Here is a 24,667-nt window from a genome sequence, read left to right on the forward strand (position 1 = left end):
CGCCACCCCCATCCCCCACAGTCCCAACACAGGCCAGCAGCCAACCAAGAACGAGCGTGAACCAGACCACCAATCAGATGCTTGGCTGGAAGGAAAACGTCTTCGAAACTCGGGGCACACATAAGACACATTTAAGTGAGCCTTGTAGTTTTAAAGTACGTAAAATTTCCTTGAAAACTTTTTGTGCGGCCCGCCAACATGGTGTGGAAATGGCTGATATAATTTCTAATTTCTCGTTCCTGATCGAAAAACGACTGCAGAGGGCGGCTGATAATGGTATCAGCCACCGCTGCAAGCACCGATACCTTAACATAAGACTGATATTGACACGAACATCAACATGATCATAGTCAGGATGGTGCCACCTCTGCCTCAATTTGAGCCAGGAAAAACCCTGAACCCCACACCATGTTAATACTCGGGCGGGCCTAAGTAAACTGTCGCCCAAGACATTTTCAAGAAAATTTACCAGTAGTAAAAATATTTTAATAAATAAAATAAAATAACTTGTCGCGACTGGATATACCACATGTAACGTTAGTTCGCCATCACTCACTTGTGGATTGTGAGGCTAGAGGAGATGTAGTAACAGGACTGAGGAGCCTTTGGGCTCCAACCAAACAAGCACGTTGTGTGTCAAGTGAGACAATCACCTGCGTTGTCAACTTGTCACAGCAGAACCTCTGAACCAGCCCAATCACATTGTTTCACCGATGCAGCTTCTTAAGACACAAAACTATCTTGTAGACGGAAAAGCCATATTTTTCATTGTTTTACTTCTCTGTAAGGTAAGCATTATTAATGTCGGCAGGAATTATCCCTGAATTTGACCTCTTTAACCACCGCAAAGCACTTTGTGCTCGCAAAGCACTTCGGGGTGCACCTGACACTTGCGGAGGACTGACCATCGAGTTTCTCAAATGTCCAGTCCATTTTCCGGCCAGTGGCCATTTGCCCCAGTCGATAAATATTCATTGGTGCATAACTTCAAGCACCCCTATTTTAATGGGAGGGGGCGGGGGAAATCTGCATGAAATAAGAGAGAGAGAGAGAGAAGAAAAAGTGAACAAATGGAGCCCGTGGTAAAAGTAAGGATAGAGACAAGAGGTGAGGGAGGGGGGAAAGAACACTCATCAGTTAATAGTTTTCTTAGTGAGAGTGGTAAACTAGATATAGATATTGTAAGCACAGATATTACAACAGACGCAAGAACAGGCCTAGAAAGAAAACCATACTTTAAATCTGGAGGGTCCACGACGACCGGCTATCCTGGCACAGGTGTTCGGGCCAACACTGCCTACAGTTGTTTGTCTCCACTCAAAAAGGACGGGCACACACTGACTGCAGGAAGGGCGTGGTTTCTTCCTCACATGCATAATGCTCCTCCTCAGCCTGTTGCTGCACAGTAAAACCTCGATGTCCCCCCTCTGACCCAGCCGTCCTCCCACGGAACCCGCTCCCTCGTCGGCAACCCCTATGCGTTCAACCACCAGCACGGCCAATTAGGAAGGACAGAGGTGTACACTCCCACAGGTTGTGTTGCCAAGCCGGCCTATCTCCTGCTCCGCTCACAAAACAAAAACGTCAAAAACCCTAAGCTTGTGGACGCCTGTTTTAGCTCAATGTTAAATGTTCAGTTGTACATAAAGTATCTCACAAAAGTGAGTACTTTCCTCACATTTTTGGCCAAAAACATTTTACATTTTCTAATGGTTCACAAATGAAGAAATAAGACAATTTTACCGAAGCCTTAGATGAAGACCAAGGTGTAATTCTGTGGTGTCAAAGTCTGGTCCTCGAGGGCTTGAGTCCTGCATGTTTTAGATGTTTCCCATGTTCAACACAGCTGATTCATATTAAGGTCATCAGTAAGCTCTGCAGGAGCCTGATAATGATCTTGATCATTGAATCAGGTGTGTTGGAGTAAGGAAAACTCGAAGACATGCAGGACTCAGGCACTCGAGGACCCGACTCGGTGTAATTTAATGAAACAAAAACGAGGAGGTGAACATGGTAGGTGGGTGGTAGCTACGAAAACTACAAAAGTAAAAACAACAAAGTCCAAAATCCAACTGAAAAACTAACTAACGTGATAAGCAAGACGTGGGGGAATCGACGAGTCGAGCAACTAGACAGGAAGAATAATGGATCGACACAGACAGACAGGAGACCAGACCCGGCTGCAGAAATAAATTACAGGGGGGTATTACTTTTTTTTGGGGGGGGGGGGGGGGGGTTAAATCTCATGTTCTTCAGGCTGAACAGTGGAGTTGTGACAACTGCAAAAGTGCTCAGAAATATTTTCTGTCACTTAAAAGCGGTAGTTTATCATGAAATCTAAAAGACAAAGGAAAAACAATGGTGTAATTCTGTGTGCATTCAAAAGTTCATTAGCATCAAAGACGAACGCCATTTCTGTAGACAACTATGTCCGGAGGAATGACTCTGTGACCCAGCCCCTTTTACCTGTGAGTGGCGAGCAGTTGCCTTTCTTCACTGATTGGATTTAACTCTTTGACTGCCAGACGTTTTCAGAAAAGAGATGCCGTCAGTGCCAGCCGATTTAAGCATTTTGACTGATCTTTCAAGGTCCACAGAAAATGTTCTGTTTAGACTAAAAAAGTTTGTTTCTACCTTATTCCGTTCTTTAGTAATCAACAATAGAAAATGGTTAGTTTGACCAAAATTCGCTTGTTTTGGACCAAAATACGGAGAAATCCAGCTTTTAGTGAAACGATATTATTTCATGCACTCTAGTGAATTTTACACTTCTTTTTGTCCATGAATGATGCCACAAACACCTAAATAGTGCTTTACTTCTATAAAATACTACCACCAAGGATGAAAAAGTGTTTTTTGATAGCAAAATACGTTTATTTACATTCAACAGTGTAACAATTTGACAACAATTTGGCAAACTATTTACAAATGTGTGGAACTGTGGTGCTATTTACAATTATGTGGATGTTTCAACGACAGTTTTTCTTTTTGTGAAACACTCCCCTGCGTGCAAGGAGACGCAACATGATTTGCACAACAGATTAGTTTAACTGCGATTGCCTCTTCGCGTGCAGAAGCTACACTTTCTTGCCGGCCGTTTTTTCCGGGGAATAGCAAGTATATACTGCAGTGTGTGTTGCCATAAAGTCTAATATCAGGATATTTGTTACGGTTACATTACGGTGGTGTTACGTCTGGCTTCCTCATGTCCTTCAGTTGCTATACCGGGTGGTAAGAGATGTTCTGATCCATCTTATCCACTCCATTCATGGTGGCATCGTAGTCCAGAACCAGTGTCTTCTCCGTGATCAGACTGTACCCGCTCCTCCGATGAATATGCATTGGACTCGGGGTACTCTTCATTGTCCGACCGAAAGTCCGCATGTGCAGCTCCGGCGTTAGCAGCGCTAGCCGGTGATGCTTTATGACGTGAGAATAAAGGCCGCGTCCAACTGTGGCGTCCAACTGTGGCGTCAACCTCGGGATTCACCATCATCATCATCATCAATGTGCATTGGTCGATGCTTTTCGACAACTCTCCTTCGCCCGATCGAATCTCCGCTTAGGCCCGGTCGATTGTGCTGCGCGTTTTCCGGCGTTAGCAGCGCTAGCCGCGCTAGCCGGTGAGGCTTACTACGTGATCATAACGGTCGCGTCAAGGCTTCCAACTTTGGCGTCAAGCTCTGAGTCATCATCATCGTCGACATCAATGCGCTTTTTAGTATTGATCGATGCTTTCCGTCTTTGAAAAAAATGCTCAAGCGTGAGCTGCTTGCAACCGGTTGCTGCATCAGCCATTGTTGCATGATCAGCCATCGTCTCCTCAACACTCTAGCTCCGCCTCACGTCTTCTCCTGACGCCCACGGTGGGCGGCCCATTCAACCTTGTGCAAAGAGAGTCATCGCTGCCATCTAGGGGCCAAAACGAGTCATTTTACTAACTAGATCTGCTTGATACTTTAAGCACAGCTGCCCAAGTCTTTTCTCCACCAGTTTCCAAAAAAACAACAACAACAACATAGTGAACGTCTTTTAACGTCCTCGGCGCCCTTCCGTAGGTTTTTACTAAACGTTTTATAACGTTTATGGCGGTCAAAGAGTTAAGGCTGTACGATATGGACACATTTTCATATCTCATGGTTTTTGTCTCTATTCTTTGGTCTTTGACTCAGCATGAGATTTTGCATTGTTTCAGTGTTTCATGGTGTCTGCATGCTGCATTTTGTGTTATTTTACTGATACTTATTTACTTACAAGTATTCCCTTCTCTATTTCTTGTTATTAATGTATTATTAGTGCTGTCAAAGTTAAAGCGTTAACTAATTAATTAATCACACAAAAATATCGCATTAATCATGTATTACCGCAGATTAATTACACTATTCATTTTGACCACAGATGCTCCTTTATCTTGACAGCGGATGGCTACGTTAAAGGTAGCACAGGTTGTGTTTGAGCAATAAACATAACTACATGCATTAAAGTAAAGAATTTAATGAATGTTTGTGTATGACATTCAGAATATTTGTTCATGTCAAACTACTGGGGTCATTTTTTCCCCATTTTAAATTATGCAAGTAATTAACTCATTAGAAAAAGTGCAGTAGATAAAAACATTTTTTGAAGACGTCCTCATAATATTAAATATTGAAAGAATTACCACATAACAGGTGTTCTTCAAATTTGGTGGGCAAGAAATGTTGATGAAAAAGCAAAATAACCTTCTCCCTACAGTGAAGCAGGGTGGTGAGAATGTTAAATTCTGGGCTGGCTTTTCATCCTCTTTTCAACCTGGACAACTCCACATAGTCCAGGGAATCATGAATTCAGAGGAATATTGTGAAATCCTGAATCATGACCTGAAGCCTTTCTTTGTGAAGTTACAGCCTGGTAGAAGATGGATCATGCAACATGACAATAATCCAAAGCATTCCAGCAATACAACCAAGGAATGTCTGAAGAACAACAGGATTCATGTTCTGGATGTGCCCAGTCAAAATCCTCACTTAAATTCTTTCAAAATACTGTGGCGGGACCTGAAGCGGGCAGGTTATGCTAGACGCCAATCCAACCGCTCTCAATTGGCTGCATTTTGCAAGGAAGAGTGGCAAAAATCCCCCAAAGTAGATGTGAAAGACTGATAAGTCATTAAAGAAAATGTTTGGATGAAGTTATCATGGCAAAAGGGGGTGCAATGCCTGATTAAGTAAGAGGTTCACATAGTTTTGCACCCATGAAAGAGTTTTTCTTAAATTAACAATTTTTTCTCAATAATGAATGATAATATTATCTTTCTTTTTGTTTAAGTCAATTTTTTTCCAATGTCAGCATTGTAGATTGGGGTATGACTAAACATTTAATAAGGTTATTTTAATATTTTATACAAAAAATCTGTGTGAGTGCCACCTTTTGACTAGTACTGGCACATAGTCAAAATGTATTCTTGCTTATAAAAGTTTGTTTCCCTTTAAGCCAACTTCTACATTTTTCATCACGGCTTTATTTGCATCACGACAATGTGCTTTCAGTGAATATCATTATACAGAAACCGCCCTTACTAAATAATAATAATAATAATAATAATAATAATAATAATAATGGATTAGATTTATATAGCGCTTTTTCAGACACTAAAAGACACTTTACAATAGTTACATTATTCATGCGCTCACACATTCTTCACACTCTTAAGCTACTTAAGTAGCAACAGCTGCCTTGGGACAGGCTGACGGATGCGTGGCTGCCAGTGTGCGCCTACAGCCCTTCCGACCACCACCAAACATTCACATATTTCAAACACCAGTGTGAGTAGCACTCGAGGCAATGTGTGTGAAATGTCTTACGTAAAATTACATTACAACTCGCAATAATGTTTGGATATAACATAACTTAGGAACAACATCTTTTAACAATCCAGAAGACAAGAGAGTATTTTATTTAGATGCACCTGGATTTCACGATTTAATTTTCAACAATTACATTTTTAAAATTATGAATTAATCGAATTTAATCGATTTATTGCCTAGCCCTACTTAAAGGACCAATGTAAATTGAAATAGCAATACTAACCGTTTAAATTTGTATTCATTAATTACTGTATTATTTAACCTAAAGGCAGAATTGGTGTCACAATGTCTACTTTTTCAGATTTTACTAAAAGGTTTTAGTTCTGGTGCTTCAATCCCCTTAACGAGCCATATTTCTAAAATGTTTTAATCATAATCAGTGCTATTCTTTGTTCAAGTCATGACTGACTCGTTTTGGTAACAGAAATGAAGTACCATTTCTTGCTTATTTGACCGTTTTACTGCCCACTGCATCATTTCAAAGGGCATCATGTCGTAATGCTCTACTACTTGCATGCCTAAAGCTTGGTAGCTTCACAAATCCTAGAACACTATGCTGCACTTGTGCACTCCTCGCAGCACTCAGCCAAGGTCCTGAACTTTTGACATGCCTTAACATTCACTTTGTGCGTTACATAGCAACCCCATTTTCCCAGCGTAGACGTCCTCTTTCCTCATGTGCTTAAGAGACTCAGTTTAGGCAGTGTTCTTGGGCAAATAGGTGTTTCTGGTTAAGCGGTTCTCCTATTTTTTTCTGACATCACTTAGCAACAAGCTGTCCATATAAAAGTCGTACAATGCTGCTTTTCATTTTGTCTGCGTACCATTAAAATTCTAACAGGCACAAGAAGATCATCATTGAGTAGGGATGGGAATCGAAAACTGATTCTAGCTGAGAATTTGCAGTTTTTGTTAACAATTCCCTGATCAGTTCCACTTAGGATGATGACATCACCACGCACCTTGCATAGCACAACATGCATGGCGATGTTTACAAGCACCGCAGGCAGTAGCAACTACAGGGCAACTTGCGACACTTGCAATTTTGATCTTCCGTCTAATGGAGGAAACATTACCACTATGCAAAAGCTTTACACACACACAGCATGGGATGGCTTTAAATTACTTTTGTGCAGCTCCCGAATGCTCAACGCGGCAGCAGCGGCAACGTAACCACGTTCTCTCCTGTCAATACTCCAGGTAACTATGTTAGCACCATGTTGCCTTATTCTAGAACATACCGTTACCAACTGCTAACGTTAAAGCCTGTATCTGACCGAGCGGTGCAGACTTGCGGAGGTGTGCACACATAGCTAGTGTTTTTTCATCAGGGTTGATTCAATGTTGCAAAAAGTGCCAAGGCGTTTAATACAGTGGTCCCTCGCTACTTTGCGGTTCATTATTGAAATATCTATGCATCCATCTTCTACCGCTTATCCGGGATCGGGTCGAGGGGGCAGCAGCTTGACAGTGAAGCCCAGACTTCTCTCTCCCCAGCCACTTCATTTAGTTCCTCCGGCGGGATCCCAAGGTGTTCCAAGGCCAGCCGAGAGACATAGTCTCTCCAGCGTGTCCAGGGTGGTCCCGGGGCCTCCTGTCGGTGGGACATGCCCGGAACACCTCTCCAGGGAGGCGTCCAGGAGGCATCCGAACCAGATGCCCGAGCCACCTCAGCTGGTTATTCTCAACGCGGAGCAGCAGCAACTTGACTGTCAGTCCCTCCTGGATGACAGAGCTTCTCACCCTATCTCTAAACCCGGGATTACACCGCATGCGTGTGTGTTGTGGATCTGCTCCGCTCCGTCTTGACTGCGTGCTCCGGACACATCAATTTTATGGACAAAACTCACCAGCTGCACACAGCTGCAATCTGGCAGCTCCTTCGCCGACAACTTCCCGCTGTGTCTCACGTGATTGCGTGCGATAATGTGGCGCAACTTGCATTGTAAAAGTTTTTACTGAAGTTAGTAATAACGCAGAGGTTTGACTTCTCGACGGACTTTTCTCTCCAGCACTTCCCAATCACGCCCCTCCAGGTCTCACTGTCATTATCCACGTGAGCGTTAAAGTCCCCCAGCAGAACGATGGAGTCCTTAGGGGGAGCGCTCTCCAGCACACCCTCTAAGGACTCCAAAATGGGGGTGTACTCTGAACTGCTGTTTGGTGCATAGTCACAGTCAGAACCCATCCCGAAGGCGGAAGGAGGCTATTCTCTCGTCTACCAGGGTGAACCCCAACATAAAGGCCTAGCCAGGGGGGTTTAACACAAGCATTAAAACAATTACAACTACTGTGCTAAACAGACAAATGAACTCCACCTTGATAAATAATGTGATTGTGATGTTTAGATCGCTCTCCACAGCTGTAAAATGTCTGTTCTTATTAAATATAGTGGTGCATATAAACGGCAGATCGGAATAGATCATGCCAGTCGGAATGATTTCAATTGGAATGACAAAAAACATGTAAACCCAGCTACTTTCTTCCTGAAGAATGAATGCCTTCACCTCTCAACACCAGCAACCCCCCTGCACCTCCCACCTCCCCTCCAAATCCTCCTCTCCGGCTGGCTGCTCCATTCAGCATACTCTCCAACAACAGGGATATAACAGGACCTTGCCTCCCTACAAGGCAGAAGATTTGCAGAACACCACATGTTAACATGTAACTAACACTCCAAAAACCATGTCACAAGTGAAAACTTTTTTTGGGGGGGACAAAAATCTACATACACTAGGTGATAGTGTAATATGTACATTATACAAGAAGAGAGACAATAATTCTGTCAGGTTCATTAAACAATGGATCAAGTTCAGTGAAAAGTGAAACTGTATAGTTATGCATGTCATTCTTGCGATTTAGGGTATTGTAATGGTGGCATGAGGTAGACAAAAGCCCCTTTATATAGCTAGTTCCAGGCAGTAATGTTTTGCCATTATTCCACCTCGCTGGTTTATATAAAACCAACTAATGGGGGAGGGCATAGTTGTACCACCATTAAGCTGGCGGGGGAAGGACAACAAGCACACAAGGAACCATGCTATGTGTCACGCTACAGTTGTGGGATAGAACGCTACCTAAATCAACTACACGTTGGGTGGTGTTGTGGCTCCTGTTTGTATAAAATACCACAGCAATAAAGCAGTGTTCCATAAGTCAGAAAACTGAGAGTTGACAGTGACTATTTACATGCAATCAATAACCCTTTCAAAACCCAAATATTGGCAGTATTCAAACCCGAATATTGGCAGTTTTCTGGTTTTGAAAAGCCATGCATGTAGATGTGCAAAAACCTGAATATGCTCTTACTCAGGTTTTAAAAAATCCAAACAAGACCCCTGGGTTACCCCTTTTCTTACCCAAATATTTGGTCATATAAACTTGATCGTAATACCTCAATTGAACGAGACATTGGTTTGTGTTCTGCGTATGCTCTATTCGCATGGAAGCTTGTTTTTTTGAGTACAGAAAGTCCTTCTATGCACGGCCGTCTCGCGCACACATGAGCTACAAACCAAAAATACACTAGGAGAGATAAACAAAAAAGGCAAAAAATTTAAGCAGCGCAATAATAATTTTTTTAAACAAGGTGGAAACCAACTTCTTTATTAGTGTTGTGAGTGATATGAAAATAATGTTTTTTATCAATGGTAGGCAATAAGAAACTGAAATGACATCTATTAGCAGGGTTCTATGTTAAGCATTTTCGGATGGTAAGCGCCAAATTGTGGTGGCCTTGCCATAACCAGCACTGGCCCTGTATATGGCTGGCCAAGGGCCGTACCTCACTTAAGAATTTGGTCAATTTAATATATATATTTTTTTATTAAAAGAATCCCCCATAGTGTGTATTTTTATTATTATTATTATTATTGTTATTATTATTATTATTGTTATTATTATTACAAATTATTCACCAATCGAGTGTTGAAAATCCATTGCTGTCTTTTATGATGTAATGTCAATGATTGAACAAACGTTTTTGAGGATGACGACAACAGCACATCACCACAAGCACCACACCACTCGGCAAAACAAAAAATAGTTGTAATAAGTAACAAAAGAGAATAAATAATGTAATGATTCCTAATTTAAAAAAAAAAAGTAATACATAAACATAACTCTAAAACATTGTATGTTGTATTTTAAAAGTGTTAATTTCATCACATTTATTTATCAAATTTTTAAAGCCATTTGTATTTTTGTCTGTGTCCAGATTATATGAACAGCCAGTAGAATACACAAAAAATTTTTTTTTTTAAATAAATACATAAATAAAAGCAAAGAAAAATATCTAGTGGCCATAAATATCACATTCAAAATATGTGGTGGTACAAGTTATTTTCAAAGGAAGAAAAGAAATTCAATTCAATACAACAGCGTGTCAAATACATTTAGAAGTAGATCCCATTTAACCGAGTTTCCACACACACCGTTGTGTCTCCGTCTGTACACTGGATGGCACAATGGGTTGCACCCACATAATGACAGGCACAGACAGCGACCCTCGCCCAATTTAAAACTATTTGAGGCGATTGAAGGGTTTTATCTGCCATAATCAGAACACAACGAAGCTAGATGCTATGCTAACCTCCACACGTGTTTCAACTGTCGAATACAATTCAATGAATGGTGGTGTTGAGGACGGATTTGAAATTGTTAAGTGAAAGAAATAACTTGCTCATATCTCAACCATTAATTATTTAGGTCATTAATTAGACTGCAGCTGCTGTTAATAAAATGCGTAATGGAATAAAGAAATTGATCGCTTTTCCAATGCTTTTGGAGGCGAGTGTACCTCAACTCAGGGCTTGCAACAGCAGCATATTGTCTCTAATCTTATTGCATCTGTTGGTTCATAGAGCCCTATTAAGTAGGCAGACCATACCGATAAGGTTAGTGATTTAATACTTGGTGGCATAATTAAATTGAGTATTTAATCTGCCCTTAGTAGCAGAGGAGGCCAAGACCTCCTGCTGGGCAGATCAGTTCACACGTTGCAACATTTCCAAATAGCATCTATTTTCATCTCCTTTGGAATGATGTCCCACCTAAACAGACAATGAATGAATGGTTGCAGAAAATCATAGGGTTGGGTATTAATTTGAATGTCCTCAATCGATTCTATTTCGATTTACTGGAGTTCAGTTAGATTTTATTTAGATTTTCCCGATTTGATTCACTTCAATTCGAACCAATATTGATTAATTATGGAACATCATTTCTTCTTAAATATCAAGGACATGATAAAAACGCCACACACATTAGATTTTAAATAACATTTTGCGGAGACAGTAACTGGTTAAATGATTTTGTTTATTAATGAAAGTAATGTGTGTTATAATCACTTAAGTGTTACACAAACATTGACATAAGCAATGATGAAATGAAAATATCTGCATAATTCAAATTCAATAATTGTAACTATAAATTAAAATAATTTTGAATTGTCTTAAAGTCCAATAAGTCAGGTCTTTCATAAATGTAAGAAAATACTAAATAATAATAAATTCATGTAAACAGTAAGTTTCAAGAACACAGTAAGATACAAAAAAAAGACCTTTAAAATTCTATTTTCTTATGAATTTATGAGAAAAGGAGATATTAAAGTAATCGATTATTTATGTTTTTTTTAAATCAATATCAAGCTTGAAAAGGAAAATCTATTCGATATCGATTATTCAATTTTTTAAACCCGGCCTTAGTAAAAGGGGGAACTATGGTATATTCGTGCCTTCAGAAAAAGAAAAAATTCACATTTGTTGATTGTCTGACCAACTCAGAATACACAATTTTATCTTAATATTCTTTGACCTGGATCTAGAAAATGTGATTAATAAATGGCTACAACAACAAACGTGAAGCACAAACACCATAACAAAAGGTAAAAACAAAGCTTTCAGGGTTTTTCCTGGCTATAAATGAGGCAGAAGTGGTATCATCTAGACTAGGGATGGGAGACTACCGATACCAGGTATCGGCATTGGTCTTATTTTAAGGTATTGGTACTCGCGACGGTAGCTAATACCAGTATTGGCCGCCCTCCTATGGCCGTTTTATGATCAGGAACTAGAAATTAGAAATTATATTAACAGAAAGTTGCCATTATTTCATGCAATTTTAAAGGGGTACTTGACTCACAGCCATTTTCAGCAGTAAAAAGTTAATATTTTGCCTAGAATTAGTTTGATAACGTCATTATTTTTCATGTACAATTAATATCTTTAAAAACTTTTTTTTTTCCACTTGCTGTCGATTGAAGATGACATCACCTGTGCTGAGGAAGTAGGTAATGACCAATCATAGCTCACCTATTTTCTGGGTTTGGTCAGCAAACTGAGCCAAGATTGGTCGTTACCTACTTCCTCAGCATGGGGGATCTCATCTTCAATCGACAGCAAGTGTGAAAATTTGTTGTTAAAGGTATTAATTATACTTGAAAAATAATAGTTATCAAAATAATTCTGGAAAAATTATTAACTCTTTGACTGCCAGACGTTTTCAGAAAAGGGATGCTGTCAGTGCCAGCCGATTTAAGCATTTTGACTGATCTTTCAAGGTCCACAGAAAATGTTCTGTTTGGACTATGGAAACACACATACTACCAAATGAAAGATTTAACTTTCATCTTTCATCAGAAAAAAGAAGTTTGTTTCTACCTTATTCCGTTCTTTAGTAATCAACAATAGAAAATGGTTAGTTTCACCCGATTTCGCTTGTTTTGGACCAAAATACGGAGAAATCAAGCTTTTAGTGAAACGATATTATTTCATGCACTCTAGTGAATTTTACACTTCTTTTTGTCCATGAATGATGCCACAAACACCTAAATAGTGCTTTACTTCTATAAAACACTACCACCAAGAATGAAAAAGTGTTTTTTGATAGCAAAATACGTTTATTTACATTCAACAGTGTAACAATTTGACAACAATTTGGCAAACTATTTACAAATGTGTGCAACTGTGGTGCTATTTACAATTATGTGTATGTTTCAACGATAGTTTTCTTTTTGTGAAACACTCCCCTGCGTGCAAGGAGACGCAACATGATTTGCACAACAGATTAGTTTCACTGCGATTGCCTCTTTGCGTGCAGAAGCTACACTTTCTTGCAGGCCGTTTTTTCCGGGGAATAGCAAGTATATACTGCAGTGTGTGTTGCCATAAAGTCTAATATCAGGATCATGTTACGGTTACGTTACGGTGGTGTTAGTCTGGCTTCCTCATGTCCTTCAGTTGCTATACCGGGTGGTAGATGTTCTGATCCATCTTATCCACTCCATTCATGGTGGCATCGTAGTCCAGAACCAGTGTCTTCTCCGTGATCAGACTGTACCCGCTCCTCCGATGAATATGCATTGGACTCGGGGTACTCTTCATTGTCCGACAAAATGTCCGCTTGTGCAGCTACGGCGTTAGCAGCGATACCGGTGAGGCTTTATGACGTGAGAATAAAGGCCGCGTCCAACTGTGGCGTCAACCTCGGGATTCACCATCATTATCATCATCATCATCAATGTGCATTGGTCGATGCTTTTCGACAACTCTTCCTTCGCCCGATCGAATCTCCGCTTGTGCAGAAGTACCCGGTCGGTTGTGCTGGCTGCGCGTTTTCCGGCGTTAGCAGCGCTAGCCGCGCTAGCCGGTGAGGCTTACTACGTGATCATAACGGTCGCGTCAAGGCTTTCAACTTTGGCGTCAAGCTCGGAGTCATCATCATCGTCGACATCAATGCGATTTTTAGTATTGATCGATGCTTTCCGTCTTTGAAAAAAATGCTCAAGCGTGAGCTGCTTGCAACCGGTTGCTTCATCAGCCATTGTTGCATGATCAGACATAGTCTCCTCAACACTCCAGCTCCGCCTCACGTCTTCTACTGACGCCCACGGTGGGCGGGCCACCCAACCTTGTGCAAAGAGAGTCATCGCTGCCATCTAGGGGCCAAAACGAGTCATTATACTAACTAGATCTGCCTGATACTTTCAGCACAGCTGCCCAAGGCTTTCATCCACCCGTTTCCAAAAAACCCCCAAAAAAAACATAGTGAACGTCTTTTAACGTCCTCGGCGCCCTTCCGTAGGTTTATACTAAACGTTTTATAACGTTTATGGCGGTCAAAGAGTTAACTTCATACTGCTGAAAAAGGCTCAATGAGTCAAGTATCCCTTTAAGGAAAAATAATATATAAGGATATATAAAGGTCTTTTAAAAAAAAAATCATCTGTCATTTTTGGGTGGAAAATTTTATGTACTAGTGGTATCATATTTGGTATCAGTATCGGTGACTACTCAAGAGTTGAGTATCGGTGTAGTGCCAAAGTACTTCCTCCCATAAAAAATTGTATCCCCTGTCACAGGATCTTATAACTTTTACCACAAAAGTGGAGATTCTTCGAAAAGGTTCCTCGTAAACACTGAACAAAACAGGTATTTAAACTTCAAACATCTGGAACAAAAGTTACAAAACCTTGTTTCTAAAACTGAAAAACACACGCGTGTTCTTCAAGTATTTATTGAAAAACATGCGTTCCGCAAAGCGGGCCTCATGCTTTCTTTTTCTTATTGGTCATAGGTTCTTATGTTGTCTCATCACTGGGCCTTTACCCTGTTGTAAAAAAAACTTTCCAAATACATCTGTTTTTTACTAATTTTGCCAACTTGTTGATTTCGCATCAGTGCTACACGACCAAGATAATTAGCATCTTGACATGCATCAAGAGTCCGTCGTCGTAATGAAGAGAATGTGGTCATTTTTCAAAATAAAATATTTTTAAGCCTCTGCTAATCAATTAACCAGAAGTACAGTAAGTTTTTCATTCTTTCAGCTGTGCGGCCTGCCGCTGCCAGGTGTTTGGGGACGGGAACACCAGTACCCTTCACCATTGTCTGGCTGGGTTTGCTACACCTACTGATGCTATTGCATTGGCGTAGGCTTCTATTTTTAAGCCGGCCCCAGCAGCACGTGGCGGCATGACGACGAGCTTGACTCGTCCTCATGCTTAATGCAAACGCATCACGACTATCTATTGCACCACTAATCAAAACATGCACTCGCAAGCGGATGTTTTGTTTTGTTTTTTAAACCAGCAGTGTCAACAAGCCCTGGATATTTGAACATGTGAAGTGCACGTCTGCTTTCAGCGATTACTATTCTCTTTCACTGCGCAGGGCAGCCGGCGAGATGCGCTGATTATTTGTCACGGGTGGTGGAGGGGGGCTGACGAAAACAGACCGGCAGTTCCCGAAGTTCCCGATGATGTCTGGTCTCTTTTTCACTATCCACGCGGTATAGAACAGTGTGCTGCACTCCCTTCGCCTCCCTTCAAGCCTCCAACTGCTTTAACTCATTCACTCCCAGCGATTTTCACTAAAACAATCCCCTTCTCTCCCGGCTGTTTTACTTGATTTTGACTGATTTTGCAAGGCCCACAGAATATTGTGTTCTATTGCTATAAAAACATACCAAAAGGAAGATTCAAGTCTCTTCTTTCATCAGGAAATAAAAAGTATATTTCTATCTGAAAGACTGCCAAAATCTTCAAAATGAACATGCGCACAATGAAATTCTGCCGTTTTGCAGCAATTAGCATTAGAATATAGCTAAGTTTTATCATTATTCACAGATCAATTTAGAATTCTGAGTAATTGAGGGTTTTTTCAACATGGTCCTGGTTCATTTCCTATGCTCTGCTCCCACATGCTGGCCGTGTGTAATAACTACCATTTCTTCAACCGTTCTTTGCAGTTGAGAGGCTGCATCAAAGCCTTCTGTATGCTCTAGCATAAAAAATACGACAAATGTATAAATACGTCTTTGGGACACTTAAAACAATTAAAATAGAAGGTATTTTGTACATTTTTGGGAGTAAATTAGTTAGTTAGACATTCAAAGGAGCGGCGGCTTCGATTTAGGAATGGCGGGCCACCGCCCCTGAATGAATACAACTCTTTTATAATCAACACTTGAGTGATGAAGAGCATTACCAGCTGTGTCTGCTTTGTCCGTCGTCCTTGACAATGTCAACATGAATGTTATCGTGGAGACAAAGCAAGTCATTGCACTTGTTAAAACACACCTTTGTTTGGTTGGAAGATGGGCAATGATGAAAGGTTCTGGTAATACATTTCCCAGCAGCCCATCAAGCTAATAACCACAAAAACCTTTTCACCCCAACCACTTTTACAGTGACACAATTTGTTGATTTAATATATCGTCAAGGCTCGAATAACTTTTTTCATTTGGTGAGCAATTTTGCTAATCACAATCTCATTTAAGGAGCAAATTCCTAATTTTAATTAAGGAGCATTTTTTACAGGTTAAGCCCTGGGACCTGAAGCAAGGGATAGGGATGTCCCGATTAAGTTTTTTTTTTTTTTTTTTTTACCAAAGTCACCTCATTCTGAAGATCGGCCGAGTCTCAATCCGATAACTCGGCATTGTAGAGGGGAAAAAAAGTATCAATTTGTTTTCTTTTTACAAAACTATCCCAACATGACATCTTTTATATGGCGAGTGGAGCAGTGGTTTAAACCAGTGGTCCCCAACCTTTTTTCCACCGCCGACCGGTTCATACAAGTCCACAATTTTCGCGGACGGACAACCCAGTGGGTTGGGGGGGGATGCTGGGCTGTTTGGCAGCTGATTGATAAAAGGCTACAACAACAAACACAAATCCACTATGTATTTTTTTGTACCTGCACAAACACCACAAGGGTAACAACAATGCATTAATATGGTGAGGTCACTATGGTAATGCTTATGAATGATACGAGCAACACAAAAACTGGGGTATTTTGTAGCTATAACAATAAATGTGAAGCCACTTTTTTATGTAACTATATTAGCAGCGCCCTCATCTTTTATCTCTTAAATGCGCCAACTTAGATTTAAGGAGGGCATGATACGCTCCTATGTTGGCGCCGCCAACATAACAAGGCACCACAGAACAAATATAAAGTCCATGAGTAACTCACTCACCATAACGCTAAATTAAGAGCCGCTCGCCATAGCCCATCATGCGTGAGAATCATGTGTAGCTGTAAATCCATGTACCTTTCTTTTTCTTCTGTCATAGCCAAGGCTCCTGTGTTGTCTCATTGCAGGGACTTTTCTCCATTGCAAAGAAACTTTCCAAATGTGTCTGTGTTTTACTCATTTTGCTAACTTGTCAATTGGCATCAGCGCTACGCGACTGAGATAATTAACATCTTGAACAACGTGTATCAAGAGTCTGTCGTAAACAGACACTTTTCAAAATAAAAACTTTTTAAGCCTCGCCTAATCAATTAACCAGAAGTATAGTTTTTTGTTCTTTCAACTGTGCGGCCCGGTCCAAAGTGGCCCGCGGCCCGTTACCGGTCCGCTGGTTGGGGACCACTGGTTTAAACTACTAAGTAAAACATTTAAAACCCTTTCTTGGGTGGGTGGGGGTTGGCACATCTACGAGTTACTCAAAGAGCACGACAAACAAAAATCTGCATTTCGAGGGCAAACAAGTAACATGTATTTTATCTTATCGGTCTGGATTCGTACCAGACTAGACTGCCGGCCCGCGAAGGTCCGGATTCTCACCAGGCTAGGCTAGGCGCCGGTGTCCCTGTGAAGCATGACCGGTGCTCCAAATTCACATTAGGCTAGGCTAGGTGCCTGTTTCCTCATGAAGGGAGACGAACGCTACTGCGGCTGGCGCAGCAGATGGATTCTTGGGAAGGGCCCGAAGCACATCTAGAGTTGCCGGCGTGGGCGTCTGGTGGCAACCCGTCAGTGAAGTGCAGCAGGGAAGTGTGCAATGCATCTCTATCCTTTCTGCCACACAAAATGCTCACTTTTGAACACACTGCAAGTCGCACTGTCTCCGCTTTCCACATTAAAGATAATAACTTATCATCTATGGGAAGAGATTTGTCTAAAAATTATTCTCACAAATAAATTTGTGATTTTCACGTGTTTTTCAGATCCACAAACATTTTCGCGATTTTCACGTGTTTTTCAGATCCACAAACATATTCGTCATTTTCACATGTTTTTCAGATCCACAAATATATTCGCGATTTTCACATGTATTTTTTTAAATTTTATGTGTGCATTTTTCATGACTTTTGCTTGCGAGTTGTCGAAAGTGCGTTTGTGGATCATTGCGCACGCGCATTTATTTTTGAGACAAACGTCACGCTGTTTCGAGATATTCACACACACAAGTCCTGAGATATTCACGTGTCTAAGGTCCGTTCCTCCGCCGTCCAAGGGGAGGCAGGGTTACTGTCTCCATTGAACGGGAACGAGACGTTTCTGTTTCTCGTTTAAAATTGGACATTGAAAAACAGAAATCGAGTCTTTAGCTGACCTTCCATTATGTGTTTATTTTGCATAAGTTGGGAAACAAAATGCGACCTTAGTTTGTTTCACTTGAACTTGTTTTACTTTCACTCGAAAGACACTCTTCTTCTGCTGTAAAATGTTCTTCTTCTATGCCACTTAAAGGCACTGTCCAACGTTTTGACTCAGAAATAAACACTTCTTAAATACAGGATGTTTAAACATGAACTCCTTCTCAATCTGCACCTCTGGGCTTGTGTTAATGTGTGGTGGTGATTTTGCCCTCACCACCGCGTAACTACAGATCTGATAAAAAGTCATGAAAATACTATTTATCCGAGTCCTGATTGGGAGACAACGTCCCGATTCCGATCGAGTCAGCAACAATGTGATTGGGCCCGATTTCCTATCACGTGATCAGATTGGGACAACACTATTAAAAAACAAAAACACAACAATATAACAAGGCGTTTGAATGTAGGGCTGCAGCTATAGAAAATTTCAGTATTCGAGTATCCTACTGAAAATTTTATAGAATAATCATGTATTCAGATAAGTGATATTTTTACTTAATACATCTCACTTTATAACACACAACCTGTTGGTTGGTTGGTTGTATGTGTGTGTGTGTATATATATATATATATATATAGAGATAGAGAGAGAGAGAGAGAAAATCAACAGTTTTTATTGCTTAAATTCACACTGTTGCATAGTGGCAAGCTGTATTTTATCGTCTAAAAACATTTTCAGTGGGTGAATTTCATATATAAATTTTTAAATCAACTTAGCATTTCTTGTATCACAAACATAAGTCATTAAATACAAAAACAGCTACAACAGTTTGTGTAAATTCACTTGAGCAGCTAGCATTTTAGCATGCAAACATACAGTAATAAAACAGGTTAAAGTGATGCTCAGAAGGAGAAATATATACAATTATGGTTTCTCAAGAAAAACTGCATCCAAATGTGTTTTTTGTTACACTGGTTGTATTAAGGCAAGCCTTTAATGCCGTAGATGCCACGGACTTCCGAGTTTCACACATCAGCATAGTTTCTGGCCACTGATGGCCGCGTTCAAACACTCGCACTCCGACCCCTGCACCCCCCCAACCGCGGGTGTCTCAACTCTCTGAAATGCTTTGGACTACTGAGACAGATACACTACACACTCGACGGGAACGCGCAACCGAGTGGCACAAAGGCGGAAGCGCATGAACAGGGGCGCGGCCCACACGTCGCAAACAGGAAACGGAAACAAAGTTGATGTGTGAAAAGTTACCAGGAAGTCAGAAGTCCCGCCTCCTCTGTGGCATATACCCCATAGCTCCTGGAACACATTGCCATGACAGCCACTGTTCAAAGCCACAGTCACTGGCGAGAAGCCAAACCGTGTCGTCACCACGTTGAATGCTGTCTTGGCTCAACTGACTTCACCGATTATATGCAGCATTTTTTATTTCTTTTTTTACGAATCCAAGTCATTCTCACAACTCTCCAGAGTCTATACTCACAGAAGGTCCATAACTGGCGACGCTATTTGCTGACGAACAAGATGAGGCATGAGGAGGTTTTATTTGTATTTTTTTAAATTAAATTCTAGTGTGCCAGTACCCTAACGTGCAAATAGCCCAAGTGGCCCGGGCTGTGAGGACCCTTTATTGCTGCTTGCAGCTTTAATTGTTTATTTGGTATTGCCTACAAAACCAAATTAACAATTATCATTGGTTAACAGTAATTGGAAAAAAATATCTGCCATATATGCACATTTTTTGTCGGATTATTTGATTAATCATTGGAATTGATAGAATAATCCACTTTAAATATATTGAATAGTGGCAGCCCTAAAGTGAAAGAAAAAAGAAGTCCAATAAAACAAATTTATTAGTGGAGGGAAATCAACAGAAGCATTCGCTCAGTAGCAACGGGGAAGGTGGAAATGATCTTTCTGATAAATACGGTGCAAGCAACTCCATGTATATTGATAATGATTAATGTAAATATTGTCGATAAACTAAAACAAAACCCAAAAGTCTACTATAGATATGATAGGCTATGCCATTATATCATACGTAGATGTATTATATCATATCTTATCGATGATATTGTTATATGATCACACGACTCAACCAATGGCAAATTTCATGGTGGGGCCAAGTGTGTGTGGAGTCTGTGGACACAAATTAAATGTCCCAAATAGAATACGAAATGATCACCAGTGAGGGGATATTCCATCTCATTTTCTGGTTTAAAATAAACTACCAATTCCATTAGGGATTTTATGGAAACAGATGGCTGAGATTTTAGGAAGCCACTCCACGGTAGATAAGTGATACTTTTGAGATTTACAGGCCCACTACAGTGTGAACTTTCAAGACACTTGAAATATGGAGGTTAGACATAAACATAAATCAAAGTACTGTGGCCTACCCTTGCGCCACACCAACGACCTCCTGGCAATTGTCACAGCCAGTACCTCCTGAGTTATTTATTTACTTTTTAAGAATTTAGACGTGGGTTCCATGAATCTCGATGTACTGGATAAATGTGTTTTGTAAATACAAACAAGTCACGGCGGGAGCCCAGCTTTAAATTTTCACCACTGGTGACAATGCAATAGCATACAGGTTTTAAAAATACACGATATATGGTTTACACTTTTATTTCATTTTGATCGCCCAGAAAGGTAAGCTGGCTAGGGGCGACGCCGCCTATGGGGCAACTAGGTTAATAAACTTTAGCCAACTCCAAAGAAGTACTGCTGGCAAATTTTAGCTACCGCGGGCTAACTTGGCGATAGCTATACTCCACAGACCTGTTTACGGCGTTAGGGCGACTCTTAATATACAAACATTTATTTACATGATTAAAAGTGAAACACACTCAGGTAAACGTTTCACGAAGCTGTATTGGGGGGGCAAAAAGCAACGTGCGTGAGCATATTGGTCGGAACAAAACGGACGTACAGCTGTATCATAAACATTACATTACATGCACTAACTCAGCTGAGAGCAAGAGACGGACTTCAAAGTTTATTGCCACTCACCTTTGCTTGTAAAACTATGTCCCCACCGCTCCAAATGATGCGTTACTATTCCTCGTTGTGGTGTGGTGAAGTAGACTATTTTCACGAAGAATATAAATCTATCCAAAGTCGGTGCTCATAGCCAGTCAACGTTTTCCATCCAAAAGACTGGAGTTCCGAAATTCCACTCTCGACCAGTTTGGGCTTGCAGATTTCTTCTCAACAATCCAGTTGTCACTAGTACAGTACTGTATACGCAAATACGCGTTGGAGGGGGAAAAAAGTGCAGCTTCACTTGCTCATAAAATTAAATATTAGTACTGGTTCCACATCATCTCGGTTGAGATGGCGAATTTCTCCCTCCCTTCCACACGCACACACATGGAGTCCGGCAGGCAGTAAAGTGAGCGGCTTCGAGTTTTAAACAGCACCTTGCTCTTCTCTGAGTTAAAAGAGGGGTTTGCAAAGGGGGGCATATCTTGTTGCATTCAGGACTGCTCGTTCTTTGCAAAGCCTTGTCTTTCCTCCACTCAATGTATAATGCAATCTGGGTATTTCATTTTAAATATGCCTTAGAACCGTGTTGTGAGTACACTATCTGATAACTCTTTCGTTACTTTCTTTGAACTCAATGCGTCGGCTAAAATTGTGGGACAAAAATAAGAGAAGCCGGCGATGAAACATACGACTTCCAACAACCATGAAGGCAGCATATTCGCCGGGTTAAAAGAAAAGAAAACACTGGTGATTTGCGGACATCTTCTGGCCGACTACAAACATGCGACTCACGTCACGTCGTCGTGTCACTTATAAACACGCACACACACGCACGCACGCACGCACAAATCCAATCCAGTAAATCCAGTGGTAACTGTCACTTAAGATGCTGATATTAAATGCTCCACAGAACTTGTATTGTTTTAGGGGTATTGTATACTGTATCAGCTATAAAAGCCATTATGCAATCAACGATAATAATGCACCAATTTATCCAGTATAGCGCTTTTCCGGACACTCAAAGGTGCATAATGGTACATTATTCAAGCACTCACATATTCATATTCCGGTGGCGGTAAACTACATATGGAGCCACTAGAGTTGTCAAAGTTAATTGATTAATCGACAAGTAAACGATTATCAAATTAATCGACAACTATTTTAATAATCGAGTAATCGTTTGGAGCCATTTTTTAACTTTTAAATTGTCCAAATCCTCTGATTTCAGCATATCAACAGTAATTGTTCACTGATTTATGTAGTCTTTCATTAATCATTCACTGCCATTGATAGCTAGACGTCAAAAAATAATTTGAACTATTTCTATTAGTTTAACATTTGTTTCCACTTTTGTTAACAAGAGTATGAAAACCTAGGGAAAAAAATATTGTACATTTAGACCAGATATAAAATTTGTGATTAATCACGAGTTAACTATTGAAGTCATGTGACTAATTACAATAAAAAAATGTAATCGCCTGAGGCCCTAATTTGTAATAATCTTTTCTTTTTTGAAAAAAGATTATAAAAAAAGAAAAGAAAATATTATTAAAAATTAGGTCGTCAGGAGATTACAATTTTTTATTGTAATTAATCGCATGACATCAATAGTTAACTTGTGATTAATCATAAATGTTATACCTGGTCTAAATGTACAATCATTTTTGTCCTAGGTTTTCATACTCTTGTTAACAAAAATGGGGGAAAAATATTAAACTAATAGAAATAGTTCAAATTACTTTTTGACATCTATAGCCGTCAATGGCAGTGAATGAAGAGGACTAATTATCTTCTGTGTTTAATCAAAATAAGGGATTTGCAAACATCTGTTTAAAAAAAAACATTCGCTAGTGACAGTACTAGTAGCCAGAGCTGCCCAGGGGGAGACTGACGGAAGCGTGGCTGCCAGCAATGGCGTAGCAAGGGTCCCCAGGGGCCCCAAGCAAGAAGGGATTGGGGGCCCAGATTCATGTTGTTAAATTTTAAAATTGCACATCTGCATCTTCAATTGTGCTTCATTCAAATAACCTGTTGAAACAAAAATAAAAACAGTAATACAATAGTAAAGTGCAAATAGGGGCCTACATTTATTTAAACAAACAAAATTTGGAACCTAAAATAGAATACAGAACAGGCCAAAAGTTTGGACACACCTTCTAATTCAATACTATGCTTTATTTTCATGACTATGTAACATTGTAGATTCTCACAGAAGGCATAAAAACTATGACAACTATCGAACACATGTGAACTTATGTACTTCAAAAAAAAGGTGAACATAAATAAATAAATAAACAAATAAATAAATAGCCACCCCTTTCTTTGATTACTTTTTTGCACATTCTTGGCATTCTCTCAATGAGCTTCAAAAGGTAGTCATCTGGAAGGGTTTTCCAACAGTTATTAAGGAGAATGCCCAGAGTATGCAAAAAAAGTAACCAGAGCAAAAGATGGCTATTTTGAAGAATCTATAATATAAAACATGTTTTCAGTTATTTCACCTTTTTTTGTTAAGTACTGTAGTGGAACAAACATGGATAATTTAACAAAAAATTCCAACATTAACTAAAAGCTAAAGTTGAAAAAAAAAAGTCATTTAAAAGAGGTCAACTTAACATAACAACTCAAACTGGACTGACCTCCAGACAAACAACTCAGGTGGCTTAAATAGGGGTGGACCAACCTAAATGAACGCAAGAGAGAAGTATGACTACAAATCAAACAAAATGACCAACTTAATTCTATAGGACTAATTAAGAAAAAACCAAATTAACAAAAATAAATACTCCCAAAAAAATCATTAAACAAATACATTCCCACCTCCCGTCTTGAACAATGGCAGGTGCCAAATCTTCACTCCTCTCACCTTCTAGCTTTATTGCTTCCCTCAAACAAGAACGAATGCAGTAAATATTCAGACAATTATTAAGTAAAGTGTTCACCCCTGAGAAAATGTGTCCAAACAAAACTAAGGACTTAATATTAACTGAAAATATTAAATAACCTAGTAATTAAGCTAAAGCAAATTCAAACATTACTGACATTAGATCAGAGGTGAGCAATCTCGGTCCTCGAGGGTCCTGCAGGTTTTGGAGGTTTCTCACTCCCAACACAAGCTGATTCCAATCAACAGGATCGTTATCAGGCTTATGCAGAGCTTGTTGCTGCTGCTGCTGATCATATATCAGCTGAGTTGGAGAAGGGCAACATGCAAAACCTGCGGGACTCCAGCCCTCAATGCCCACCTCTGCATTAGATGGTGGTGATAAGGGTATCCGCCACAGTACATAACTCCACATCAGTTCATACATAGTTTGGATGCCTTCAGTGAGAATCTACAAAGTAACCAGCCATGAGAATGAAACAAATGTATTGAATGAGAAAGTGTGTCCAAACTTTTGGCCTGCACTGTATATTCAATATTAAAGTTATTAAACTCTGCAAAAGTCCAAACTTGGTTGATTTAAGGTTGATTCAAC

At 40.1% G+C, this 24,667-nt stretch overlaps 1 protein-coding gene across 1 annotated transcript in view; it reads right to left on the bottom strand.

Moving 5' to 3' along the window:
• The window catches only part of plxnb1b (plexin b1b), a 125,288-nt gene extending 103,650 nt beyond the window's left edge, over nucleotides 1–21,638 (bottom strand). Inside the window, exon 1 of the mRNA XM_086086181.1 lies at nucleotides 21,213–21,638. The gene's annotated coding sequence lies outside the window, so the exon portion shown is untranslated. The remainder of the gene's footprint in view (nucleotides 1–21,212) is intronic.
• Between the last annotated feature and the right edge of the window lie 3,029 nt (nucleotides 21,639–24,667).

The sequence above is a fragment of the Leptonotus elevatus genome, chromosome 10 (assembly GCF_054856555.1).
Source record: "Leptonotus elevatus isolate MCC_2025b chromosome 10, RoL_Lele_1.0, whole genome shotgun sequence".
Classification (NCBI taxonomy): domain Eukaryota; kingdom Metazoa; phylum Chordata; class Actinopteri; order Syngnathiformes; family Syngnathidae; genus Leptonotus; species Leptonotus elevatus.